The 12519-nt window shown below is 46.7% G+C and overlaps 1 protein-coding gene across 2 annotated transcripts in view; it reads left to right on the top strand.

Annotated features, from left to right (window-relative positions):
- The window catches only part of PRICKLE2 (prickle planar cell polarity protein 2), a 103371-nt gene that overhangs the window by 40545 nt on the left and 50307 nt on the right, over positions 1-12519 (top strand). The window contains exon 1 of one of the 2 annotated variants that reach the window (XM_021537260.3): positions 5434-5612. The exons of the other annotated variant lie outside the window; for it this stretch is intronic. The gene's annotated coding sequence lies outside the window, so the exon portion shown is untranslated. Of the gene's footprint in view, positions 1-5433; positions 5613-12519 lie in introns of those variants that run through there. 2 annotated transcript variants of the gene reach the window in all.

Genomic DNA, 12519 nt, shown 5'->3' with positions numbered 1-12519 from the left:
TCCCAGCAGCTAAAGTTATGCTTCCCAGCTGAAGCTTTGTCTGGGGGAAATCCTATTGGCTACAACTACAGAACATTTTAGTATTTAATAAAGACTTGAAGAAATGTCGTGATTTGCCAGTCTGGGCTTTGGTGGCACATGGGTAGTTGAGAAGGTGCTTTGGCTGTGGTAGTGGTCACACATGCAAGCAGCAAGGGAGGTGTCTGGCTGGCATAGCCTGAGCAGCAGGCATCCATCCTCATGTGGGCAAATTTTGGGCAGGCAGGCATGAAAATCCACATCTCAGGAGCGGGGTTAGTAAAAATACTTGGCTTTGTATCAGGTAACCCTTTGTGTGTGGGAGATGCTCTGATTTATTAGTGCAAGAGCTTGTCAAAGTGGGACAGTGTGGCTCACATTGCTCACAAACAAATCCCGGTCATCACTACTCAGACACCCGCCTGAGGTTTGTTTCCAGCAGCCCTCAACTCAAGAAACGGTTTATGTCCCTTCTGGGTAAGACATAGGCAAAGAACTGGCAGGGGGAGAAAGAAATTATGTGTCCTAAGCTGGAGAAAGAGAGCACTGGTATTTTTCACAATTTGAAGTGCTAAAACCATAATCTTCCAGTTCTGAGCACCCTGGCTGTCTCATATATCTGCAGGCTGCTGCAGCATTATATTCTTCTTCAGGTCCAGACATGCCAGGGATGATGGCTTGGGAACTATTCTGGCAATACAAAAAAAACCCCAAAAATCCCAAACCAAACAAAACTAACAAACAAACAAAACAAAGGGAAAAAAACCCTGGGAAGGGGGCAGGGAGGGTATGTGATGCCAAGTGGAACAGCTCTGTCTCACCCGTCTCGAAGAGAAATGATGGAACACTGAAGGAGACAGGTTCCATAGCACAGATTAATGTGCAGTGTTTGAAAGCAGCCAAGAACATTTTATACACACACGGCGGGGCTGGAAGGAGCTGGGTGGCTCATCTCTGCAGAAACCATTCCTTTCCCTAAGACAGCATTTTTTAAAAAAAATAAAAAGGAGAGTACAAAGGTCTCCAGGAGAGCTCAGCTGCTCAGGCAGTTTAATTGGCTGAAAGTAGAGCTTTACAGTTGGGATTAATATGAATATTTCTTAATAATGTGTGGTGACACATTGTCAGGAGTTCCAGGGTCAGGACTGCAAGGCTGCACAGTGGTTGCAATGAAAATTCTTGCCTTTTCCTTCTGTTTTTTATTACTACAATAACTCCCAGTAGTGTGTATTGAAAGGAAGATGTTGTTAAGTTGGTTTCTTCATTTATTCCTGTGGAAGTAGTGAAAAAAGTGGAAAGATGAGAGGAAGAACAAACTACAGAGCCTGGCAGTGATGTCTGCATTGTGGGCTGGCTGGTGGATCCACTCAGGTTTTGACCTGCACACGGGGATGTGCAGTGCATCAGCACAAACCTAAGCAAAACCCACCAGAAAGCAAGTAAAAGTGATTTAGCAGTACTTGAGGTGGCTCAGAAGGACCTGAGACCATTAGTGTTTTTACAAGCATTTTTCAGCTGGCTTTAGTGCCTTTTATCTCTGTGGGTCTTCCCTGAGTGACTCCCAGCAGGGGTTGCCTGCAGGGAGGAGGTGGCTCTCCTGTCCCTGCTCCCAGGCAGCCAGGGGATATCTGTGGCCATTGTTGAGGGTTATTTTGCTGCTTCTGGCTTTTTTCCTTTTTTCCTTCTTTCTCTCACCTTCCCTTCCCTACCGGTAATTTTCAGAGCCTGGTAATTTCAGTTCTGGGAAGCCCGCCTCCTTGATCAGCATGTGTAATTGCCACCAGCCCTAATGGGATGCACTCAGAAGAATATTTCTGTAATTTCCCTGCACTCCCACCTGCCCTTGCCCCTCTCTAGGAGTGATTGCCTCCACAGCTTTATAATCAACATCAAAACCACAGAAGAGAGGTTCCTGTGCCTGGAGCCACTGCAGAGCAGTGATGCTGAAGCCTTCCCCTCTCTCTCTAAAGCCTGTGCCTCTCTAAATTAGTGCACAACAGCGAGCAGCAAGCACACAGCTGATAAAAGTGTCAGCGACACGTTTGTTCCTGCAATGATTGTCTTTTATGCATAGATAATTTTGATGGACTTAGACTTCCAAAGCCCACTGTCATCAGGGTGGAGTGAGCTGACCTGTTAATCATAAGGGGAATTAAGGGGAATTACAGCTGCTGGAGCCCCCCTCTCTGAAGAGCTGGGTTCAGGGGTAGCACTGGAGAGGAATTCAGAAACCAAGCAGCATGTGTTGTCCTTAGAGCAGATAAAGTGGCAGCAAGGCCCTTCCCTGGGGAGAAGGGAGGTGTGGAGGAGATAAACTCCAGGAGCACAAACACCAGATTAACAGCCCAATTCTCAGGAGCATGAGCACACATGCATTTTCATTGCATCCACTTGGTAACTAACAGAGACTTTTAATTTAGTCGAGGGAGACCAGAGCTGCCAGGATTTGCAACCTTTCTAGTGTCTGTATCCAGAGACCCAGGTGGGATGATCCTGCTTTACCTCTCTTGATGGGACTTCTGCAGTGTAAGTTGATTTAGCACCATTGATGTGAACTGAAATTCAAAGGATTCCTGCTGATGTTTTACCTCATCTGAGGTCCTGACTATTTACAGATATTAGCAAACAGCTACTGGATAAACTTCACCACACATTTTCTCCAAGTTTTCTTTTTAGGATAGCCTGCATTTAAAATGCCATGTATCCATGCAGCCTACAGAGATTAAAAAAATGTTTATCTCATCCATACAGAAGACTCATAAAGTCTTTAAATATGCTTTATATTGGTGTTTCTCAAAGGAAGGGCTGATTATCTGGTCTCACATATCCAGAATGTGGTCATTGTGTGCCTGGGCGTGTGTACACAAGAGCTCTCTGATGAGTAGTCAGAGAGGCTGCTCAGACAGACCACACTTAGGAATTTGTGAAGAATAACACAGCAAGTTGCATTGAAATGTTGTTGTCATTGTGCATTCCAAATGCACGTGCCAGGGCGTGGAAGAGAGGACAGCAATTAGTCAGTCCTGTTAATAATGAGTATGGTGCTGGGAAGGGAAAAATGACAATAGAATGAGTTGTTTCTTTTGTAACGGTAAAAGGAAGGTAAATGGCATTTGGTCAGTTCCATGTGTCCACTTCAGGAGTTTTTAAAGTCTGTTTATCAGTTTGGGTGCTAATTGATAGGAAGGAGGGGCAGGTTTAATTCAGAAGTAGCAGCAGGCTTGTACTTGGGGAAGCATGATGAAGTATTCCTCTTTCAGGGCAGCTGAAGAGAGATGCCCTGAGTGAAGTTGATGTCCTTGCCCAGCACAGGCACTGATGGGAGCATGGGCACCCCTATGCTGTGCCAGCCAAGGAGGAGTTTCTCTGTCCACGTGGCTCCCTCCAGCTGCAGTGGGATTCCCTATTTCCCCAGAGAGCAGCAATGGTCCTGCCAGTGCATGGGGAACAGCAATGACCAGAAAGGCTTTGGAAATAAAGGGCTGTTTCATGAGCAGGTACATGGAGCTGAGCGTCCTGAGTAGTAGCACCCACACAGTAAGATGATGCTTTCCTGTGACAGAGACCAGGAACATGGTTTGGAACACAAAACCCACAGCCTGAGCACATTGCAAAGGCTTTGTGGACACAGCCTTTACCTGAAGTTCTACTGTATGGTTGCAAATGAGGGTGTGAAAGTCCCCATGGAGAATACATGCTCAGGAAAGGGTGAGCACCTTTCCAAAATAATGACTTTTGGGATCTTCAGGATATCATTCAAGGATTTAAGACTGGGGGAAAAATACATTACACTGATCTCTGACTGTACTGTCTCTGGCTCAGCTGAGGCTCGCACCGGGTGGCACAAGAATGGCTTTATCTGTGTTTGTTATGGAGAAGCTCAGAGGGTTCCAGTTTGCTGTCCCATGTCTAATAGTGAGGTGATAACTGCTCACCTAGCGAACAACCCAGGTTAAATAACACAGCGGGGAAAACTCAGACTTGCAGGGGAGGGTGGGGAGAATATATTTTGGGTAGTCTGTCAGTCAGCTTGACACTAATTGGTTGCAGTAAGTAATCGTTCTCCATGTAAATTAGGCTCCAATTTCCTCTGTAGTCTGTCTGTTTGCTGTGTGGGCTTCGGTCTCTAATTAGGCTCTCACGTGGCAAACCTGGTTTGTAAGCTGCTTTTGTTCCTGGAGAGCCAGGCTCAGCCCGCCCCGAGGCTGCCAGTGCTCTCCGAGCCCCGCTCCCCAGTGGAATGTTTCTTAGATTAACACTGCCAAGTTCTAAGTTCTTCTTTTAATGTACATTTTGATTACTTCTATATTTAAAGCTTGCAATGGTGGTGGGGTTAGAATGCAAAGAGGCTTATTGGACTTGCAATGGGAATACTCCAAAATGCTTCCTCTGTGTTCCTGGAAGCCCTGCTCGCTCCTCCATGAATAGACCTCATTGAATCCCCAGGCTGTGCTAGGGCTGGGGCAGCTTGCCCACATCTGGATTCTGCTGCCTGTCTGCCGGGACACCTGGAGTGCAGACCATAGGCTCCCCCCTCGCTTGGAGGAGCTGTGTGAGCACTTTCAGAGGTCACCCAGATGCCAGCCCACGCCCTGGAGCTGCTCCAGGGTTGCACATCTGTAAGTGAGTGCAGCAATGTGCAGTTGCATGAGAGGCTTTTATCCCTGCCTGTCGGTTGTTTGCAAATGAATGCAGGTTTCCAGGTCGCTGCCTGCAGCAGGCAGCTGCCCACTGTGTAGCCCTGTGCTTTCTGAGACCAGAAACACAGAACCAGTGCAGCCAGAGTGTCAATCAGGGTCAAGCATCTAGGTGTGTGTATAGCAGAGAAAGTAGTTTCTCTACAGTCAATGTCTGCACCAGGCTGAAAAAAGTAAGGGCAAACCGTATATTTTGGCTGGCCAGGCTGTTTGCCAGCAGCACTTCATGATTCAGTAGTTACCTTTGTGAAATCCAGTATAACTTCAGGACCCATGTGCTGACGGTTTCTGCAAACCTTCTCCGTATGTGTTACAGTCCTGCCCCAGATGTGACAGGACCACTGGCAGGCTTTCTTACAAATAGCCTTTTATTGGCATCCTGATATTTACCATACTGATTTTTGATCTGGTGATACAGGCTGAGAGTTGCCAGCTTTCTTCAATGCTTTCACGTGGCTGTTGCTCCAAGTAAGTAAATAAGAAACTTGTTTTGTGAGAAAGAGGTGAAATAAAATTGAGCAGGGTTTTATTTTTTTTTGGTTTTTTTTTGGCTTCTCCTTGTGTGATTTTTACATTGGCGAGGTAACTTTGCTTTCATACCGCTAGTCAAAACTGGATCTGCAGAGAGCTACGTTTGGGTGAAGGGACAGGATTGGATCAGCGTGTAGAATTTTCACCAATAAGCTAAAGCTGCGGTGGGCGTCGCTCCGGCAGCCGGGGCAGCCGCCGGGGATCTGCCCTCCCCGGATGACCACAGCCACCGGCAGGGCACGGGCAGCCCCAGCTCCGGCTGCTGCCATCGCCGAGGATGCTCCAGGGTCTGTCCGGCCGCTCCTGCCCTCTGCCCTCCCCCGTTCCATGGGGCTTTTCCAGCCTGTGAATGCCTGTTTAGCCGGGGTAAGTAATCGCGCCCCATTTACAGCATCTGAAAGTATAAGTGGCTTCAATGCTCTACAAATGTTTGCATTAGGAAATGGTTTTCTCTTTCAGCTCTGATTCCTGCCTGCCTTTGCGAGCATCGGTTCCCTTTGCAGGCAGAGTCCAGGGGTTGGTGGGGACCAGGCACAGGAGCAGGGTTGTGCCATATGCTCTGCTAATATTTGGCTTAATATCCGGACACAGTAGAACTTTTCCTTGATGCAGATGTGACTTCTGTCGCTAGTCCCTAAGCTGCTCCTGCGTTTTCACTCTCTTTAAAACCCATGAAGAGTAAAACCCCGCGGGAGGCTGCAGCTTATCTTCAGCTCTGAGTTTCCAGACGTGCTGTGTGTCTTCTCAGCTGTTGCAAGGATATGTGTGGAATGACAGAATGCGGATTTGGGGGTCTTTGGCAACTCTGTTTAATGCAGGATAAAGGGGTATTTTAACTTTGGGATGTTGGATTTCTTATGCCTTTGTTAATATGAATTCAGGAGAAAAACTTCAATTTTCTTTGAGGCAAAACAAAAGCTTCTTTAGAAGGAAACAAAGTGGTTTAAGTACTTAATCAACTTGCTGAATTCAGTTGCTTTAGGATAAATTAGGAATTAAACAGAAGGAGGCTGTGTTAGTAACAAACTGCGGTTTTGGTTGGAAACAAGGATTCATTCCTGCTGGAGAAGGCAGAGGAAGCCGCAGCCTGTGGGTAGAGCTCCTGGGTCTGTTTGCTAGGCAGGGGGGTGGAGGTTTAACAGCATCCTCTATTTGCCTTTGTTTAGGCAGTGCAAATTATTTGTGTACTTTAGGATTCCTTCTCTCCTTGAGCAGATGTTTTGTCTGTGCAACCGGTGGAATAATTAGTGAGAGATGTGGCACTGGTGTGCAAACACCCCTTGGGGGTGGGTAGAAAAATCCCGGAGTCCATCCTGGGAGCAGCTGGCTGAGGAGCACAGTCAGCAAAAGATGCCAGAAGCAAAATTCATATGGCCCAACGTATTTGACTTTATTTCTGCAGAGGGTTTGTTCTCCCCGCTGCCAAAAACAGGCAGAGGCTGCTTCCCAGGGCAGAAGACCCTGCTGCTTCTGCTTATTGTGCATTTCTCTCAACATGTGAATCATTCACTTGGGATTTTTATGGTGATGGCTGGGGATGATTAAATGTTCAGACTGTAGGAAATTACCAGGAGATTTGAGTGTTTTGCTCAGTGGCTTTGGCCCCAGTGGTGGTGTGACATGGGAAGCTCTCCCTGTGCGGATCAGGCTGACTGTAGATTTTGAAGTCTCAGGTTGCATGAGCATGTTTTAGCTCAGCTGCCATTTAAGTAATGGCAGCAACATGCTGCTTGCTCTAATGATCTTGATTTAAGTTATCAGTTATTTCCTTAATTAGCTACTTCATCTGCTTACACCTTAAATTACTCTATTTGTTCACCCACAGAAGGGGGAAAAGTTGTTGTTTTTTTTTTCCCCCTTTTAGAGGGTGGCAGTGGAAATGTGCCGGCATGTGGAGTTCTGACTCCAGGAGATGTTGGTACTTCTTGTGGGCTGACTCTCCTGGCAGCATGCATTTGAAATGAGATATAGATGTACATTTAATCCTGGCATCTGTGTTATGCAGACAAACAAAATGAGTTGAAGTGATCCTTTGAAAGCCTTTTTTGTGTGTATTAGCCAGAGTGAGGCTGGGGTTATGTCTCAGGACCAGTTCTGAAGGGGATAGAACACCTTTTAATCGCCAGGGGTCTTTACATTTCCCATACATTATCACATGGCACTGTGTTGAACGCCCACTGTCTCCACACAGCACTTCAAAATCAACCTCTCCAGCTGGCACCAGCTCCTCACCAGTATTCCCCACACACCATCCTGTGCTGTGCTTTTTCCTGAATCTCAAAGAGACTCAAATGTTTCTCTTTGGAGACTTCTTGTGATACATGTGGCAGCAGCCTGTGCTTCAGACCAGTCTATTTGCTCCTGCTTTAGTACTGTTTATTACTTTAATGATATTCCCTTCGTTAGCCTTAGCTTCACACTCTCCCTGGTGCAGAACTCGCTGAAACACATATTGTGTAATGAGCCTGCTTCCATATTTAAATCAGAGGGACAAGAGCTGGGACTCTCCCAGCTAAAATGGAACTAAATGCTTGCCCTTCAGTTACATTGAAGCATCTGTGACAAAAAATTATGTATTTGGGAGGAATTACCTAAACTTCTGATGTACACAAGCTTTAGACATTTGAGTCTTCTACATTTTTAGCCTTCTGGCATGAATTTGGACTGTACGATTTTCCTCTGTCAGAGGAAACGTTTCCCATGTGAAAGGCTGAGCATTGCCCTGCAAAGCAAAACCACAGAGAGCAGCACAGACATGTCTCCAGCACCAGCACTCACTCCAGCTGGGACCTGCTTGGATGGCAGTGCTGGAAATCCTAGGTGTCACATTTGGCAGCACACACAAACCCCCAACCCCAGTGCTGCCAACCCCAGCTGACTCTGGGCTCTCAGCATTACTCTTGTGGTCTTGGGTATCCCAGGGGAATTGCAGCTTTTGGGTTGGTTTTTGAAATAGCTGAGGGTTGGTGGGAAGGAGTCAAATACAGGAATTCTAATGGTCCAGAAAACAATATCCTGATATTTCTATGTCGTGATTCCTAAATGAATGTCATGATGTTGTGCTAGCAGGCGTGGTGGATCTTGTGGTCAGCTGTGCTTTGGACAGCACAGTCACTGATTCAGCAGTGCCTCTGGGTGATCCATGTTCCCTCCCATGTCTGTCCTGGATTGCTTGCATAACCTTGGACAAATCATGGACACCCTCCAAGCCGCAGAGGCGGGAGAACAGCAGAGTTCCTGTTGCAGCTGTTCAGGAGTTGGTGTCAGAGCAGAGTCAGCCCCAGAGTGGTACCCAGGGATCTGTGTATCTGGAGGATACCTGCAGTGGACCCCCATTGTCACAAGGACCTCCAAATGCAATGGAAAAAGGCAGTAAAACCAAATAAGCTAGACTCAAGAAGAAAATATGTCACAGGCTTGTCCCCTCTGCTTATCCTGGGAGGAGGTAGCTGAGAGGAAATATTTGCTCTTAACAGGGTTCGATTTCTCTTTGCGTTCCTTGGAAATCTGTGTTTGGATTTTGCCCTGTTGGTGTTGGTTTATGCAGGGATGTTTCCAGCATCTCAATTGTATGGGTAGAGTTCCAACTCTTGATATTTTATGCAAAGATAAAAAAGAAGGAAAGATGGTACTGAGTAATGAGGTGGCTATTTAATCACAGCAGGACTCGCAGGAAAATATGCATTAAGTATTTATGGGACAGTATTCATTAACATTTTCACTCTGTTGGCACTGGGCAGTTCAAGAAAGCTGCCGAGAGAAGTGGAATCTGTGTTGAACAGCCACAGACCTGGAAAGGGCTGCAGCAGAGGAAAAGCATGAACGCTGGCTTTGTTACCAGACGTGCCCCTCGTAGCTGGCATTGCATTTGGAGCTGCAGCAGTAAGCAGGATTTCAGTAGTTTCACTTACCATTCTCAGAATGCTTGCGGTGAATATTTTAGGTCTGATTTTCCTGGCTGCCGTGTCTTACGAGAGTGCAAGTGGCTGACACCAAACCCCTGGTTCACAGGCAGGCAATTAGAGAGATAAGCCTAAGTGACTTCATGTGTCTCCTTTTTAGATTGCTCTGAGTTGATGTAAAGGGCTGGGATTAGCAGAGATTGAGTTCTCAGAGTGCTGGAAACCAGCTGTGGCCAGGGGCCTTATCCAGCATGAGCTGTAGATACAGAGTTATGGAGTGAGTTTTCTGTGGGCATGAAATGATGCCAGGAAGATTAGAACTGATGATAAAATGGTATTAATGCTTGCTTCATTAACAGCATAGCAGGTATCAAATTACTCTGGTGCTCTAAGTTTAATATTTGTTAAGTGAAGCTGTTTAAATGGTTGAAATACAATTGCTTGCTGGCCAATGCATCCTCAGATACAGGATCACAGCAAAGTGTACTATATTTCCCACAGTGTTAACAGAAGGTCTGAAGCACTAGCAGCCTGATGATTTAAATTTTCCTTTGAGATGACACGGGGTCTTGTGTTAGATTTTAGGATGCCTTGTTCTGGACCAGTACTGTGAGCCCAAGACTGGCCTCAGGCTCGTGTCAAAAGCTGTAGTGGTTGCACAGGTCTGCCAGATTTGGGATTAGGGGCCAAAGGTCCATGATGCTGGCCCTGTCCAGCCACAGCAAGTGACATGCCCAGATCAGGCTATGCCCACAGGCACCTCCCCTGGTGGAGAGAAAGTTCCTTTTAGGATTACTGTCATCAGGAAACAGCTTTGTCCTACCTTTTAACAAGTATAAAAAGGGCATACAGAGAGAAAATTACCTCCTTTACCTGAATGCCTGTTGGATAAAATAAATGTTAATCTTGACTAATTAGCAAATGAATTCAATGTGGATGTCTCTGTGATCCATTTATGTACTTGAAACCCCCATTGATTTCCACTAGAGCCATTCAGCAGAGCAGCAAGTGAAAGGTCTGACTGTAGCTCTTGGCTGTCTCATACCTTTCCCCTGTCCTTTGTATGAGAAAGGAAATCCTGATGGCAGTCAGGACAGTGGTGTGCTTTGTACCAGGCGTGCAGCACCCAGAGCTCTCACTGGGCCTCAGCCTCTGGTTTGTCCTGTTTTTCACTGTGCATGAAGCAATGCCTTGTGGCACCCCATGTAGATGGCTTTGATTAATTTGCCTCTGACTTTTCAGTGCCTAACTGGACATTCAGGGGACATTCAGCAAACCTCCTGGTTGCAGTTATTCCTGAACTCTCCTGCCCAGCCTGGGCTTCTTCCTTTCATGAAGGGGTAAATTTACTCAACATAAACATTTTCTGCTCTCCAAGCTTGTCTTTATTTGTTGTCTTCATGCTCTTATTTTCTTAAGCACTGCAGGAAACAGTCCCTTGCTTGAAGAGCTTAGAACTCGCACTTCCAAACATCTTCACAGGAGATAGTTTCTGAGTGTCTTAACACCCACTAAAAATCATTGGGAACTGAATCCTTAACTACTGCCAAAATATGCAGATACCCCGAGGAACCGACTGCTTCCCCTGACCACCTCCATCAGACCAAGGGATAGCAGAAAGGAAATGAGATGAGCATTCCCTCCTGGAGCTTGAGCACCAGAAATTACTCATAATTAGTCTGAATCTAAGCCACAGCATATTTTTGCAATTTAGGTCCTGTAGCTTGCCACATCAGCAGATTTGCAACCTTTGAGCTGACTGTGGATGTTGCTCCAGCCCCTAAAACTGGTGGAAGAACATTGTTTTTTCTGTGCTATGCACTCACTGCCAAGTTTGTTGTGCATCAGGGAATTTAGCTTAAAGATGTGTCAGGGAAGGACATTAGACAAATGCCCATTAGTCGAGGATGGTTATATATGCCCACCAAAAATTGTATTTGTCATGTTTTGACATTTTGTGTAGAACAGCTTGTCTCTGAGGGTTCAGGCACTTCAGAAAGTTGAGTATGGCAGGTTTGCCTCAGCACAGAGGAAACAATGTTTAGGTCAAAGTCACAGGCAAAATCATAGTTGACATCAAAACTAAACCCAATTTTATGTCCCTGAGTGCTGCTCACTCAGGTGGAGGTGGAGAGGCTGGAAAAGCACATATGTGCTGTGCTCTGTGTCCTGTGCGGAGTGAAAACTATCCAAGTCAGAACTTTTTTCACAGCAGAGACGTTCAGAGCGCAGCAAGTGTCAAAATCCTTGGCCGTGGTTGGTGCCGTGCGTGCAGCAGCCACCCGGGGAGGGCAAGGCAGCTGCTGGGCAGCCAGTGCTGCTTATTGCACTAATTACAATCACCTTGCTGCTATCTGAGCTCCTCTTCTCCCTCCCCCATCTGTCGGGTTGGCCATCCATGGTTGCTCATCTCTTTGAGGTGCATTTGAAGTGCTTATTGCCCCAGAGAGCCTGATGGTGCTCCCACTCCGCTTCTCCGTGCTGACACAAGGGAATGATCGCAGTTTGTACCGAGAAGGGATTTTGGGGGTTCAGCTGTTTGCCTTGAATTATGGCCATGGAAAAGGGAGGTGTTGCCCTTACTCTGCAATTCCACGTTTCTGGAAGTCACAGCCAGGTGTGCCACCCTGGTCTGGAGCATGCTGGCTTGTATGGGATGGAGGGAAGAGGACTTTCTTCCCACTTCTTTTTTTCTTTTGCCCTGTATCAGTGCAACCAGGCTAATTCCTGGTCAGAGCAATCCCCTCCAGTCAGGGCATGCTACTGGAAGGTTCCCAGCTTTAACCCATCCATGATGTTCCAGAAATAGCCTCAGATCTCTGCTGCAGGAGCCTGGCTAACCCTGCCTTCAGTCAGCTGCTGAGCTGACCCCAAACTGCTGTTGTTTTGTTGCAAGGAGACACTATAAGTTAAACACTCAGCAGAAAGAAAGCCTCACTCCTTGGATGCCAACCTGTTTTTTATTTCCCTAGGGAAGGGTTACACCTTGTCACAAGGTGCTGGCTTTGCAGAGCAGCCCAAAGAAGCTCAGCTTCCAAAGAAGCTGGTTGAGCCACAAAACAGTGGGACTCACAAAGTCTCCAGCAGCAATAGTTGCTTCTAAAAGGCTGATGTATTTAATCTGCTAGTGTTTAGCAAACATCCTTGTTTTGCCCTTTGAAGATAATGCTGTGTTTGACACAGTTTGGTAGGAGAAAAAAGAGGAAGAAATGGCCTGTATTTTCACCACATTTAATGACCAGTGGCTGGTGGGAGCCATAGCATTCAACAGTGCTGGTGTCCCCTGTTAATTGCCAGCAGCTGGGTCTCTCCACCCCTCCTGGTGCTTGAGCTGTGGGCAGGATGCCCTCGTGCGCTTGTGTAAGCCCCAC

The sequence above is a fragment of the Lonchura striata genome, chromosome 12 (genome assembly GCF_046129695.1).
Source record: "Lonchura striata isolate bLonStr1 chromosome 12, bLonStr1.mat, whole genome shotgun sequence".
Taxonomy (NCBI): domain Eukaryota; kingdom Metazoa; phylum Chordata; class Aves; order Passeriformes; family Estrildidae; genus Lonchura; species Lonchura striata.
This window is presented reverse-complemented; position numbering and strand designations above follow the sequence as displayed.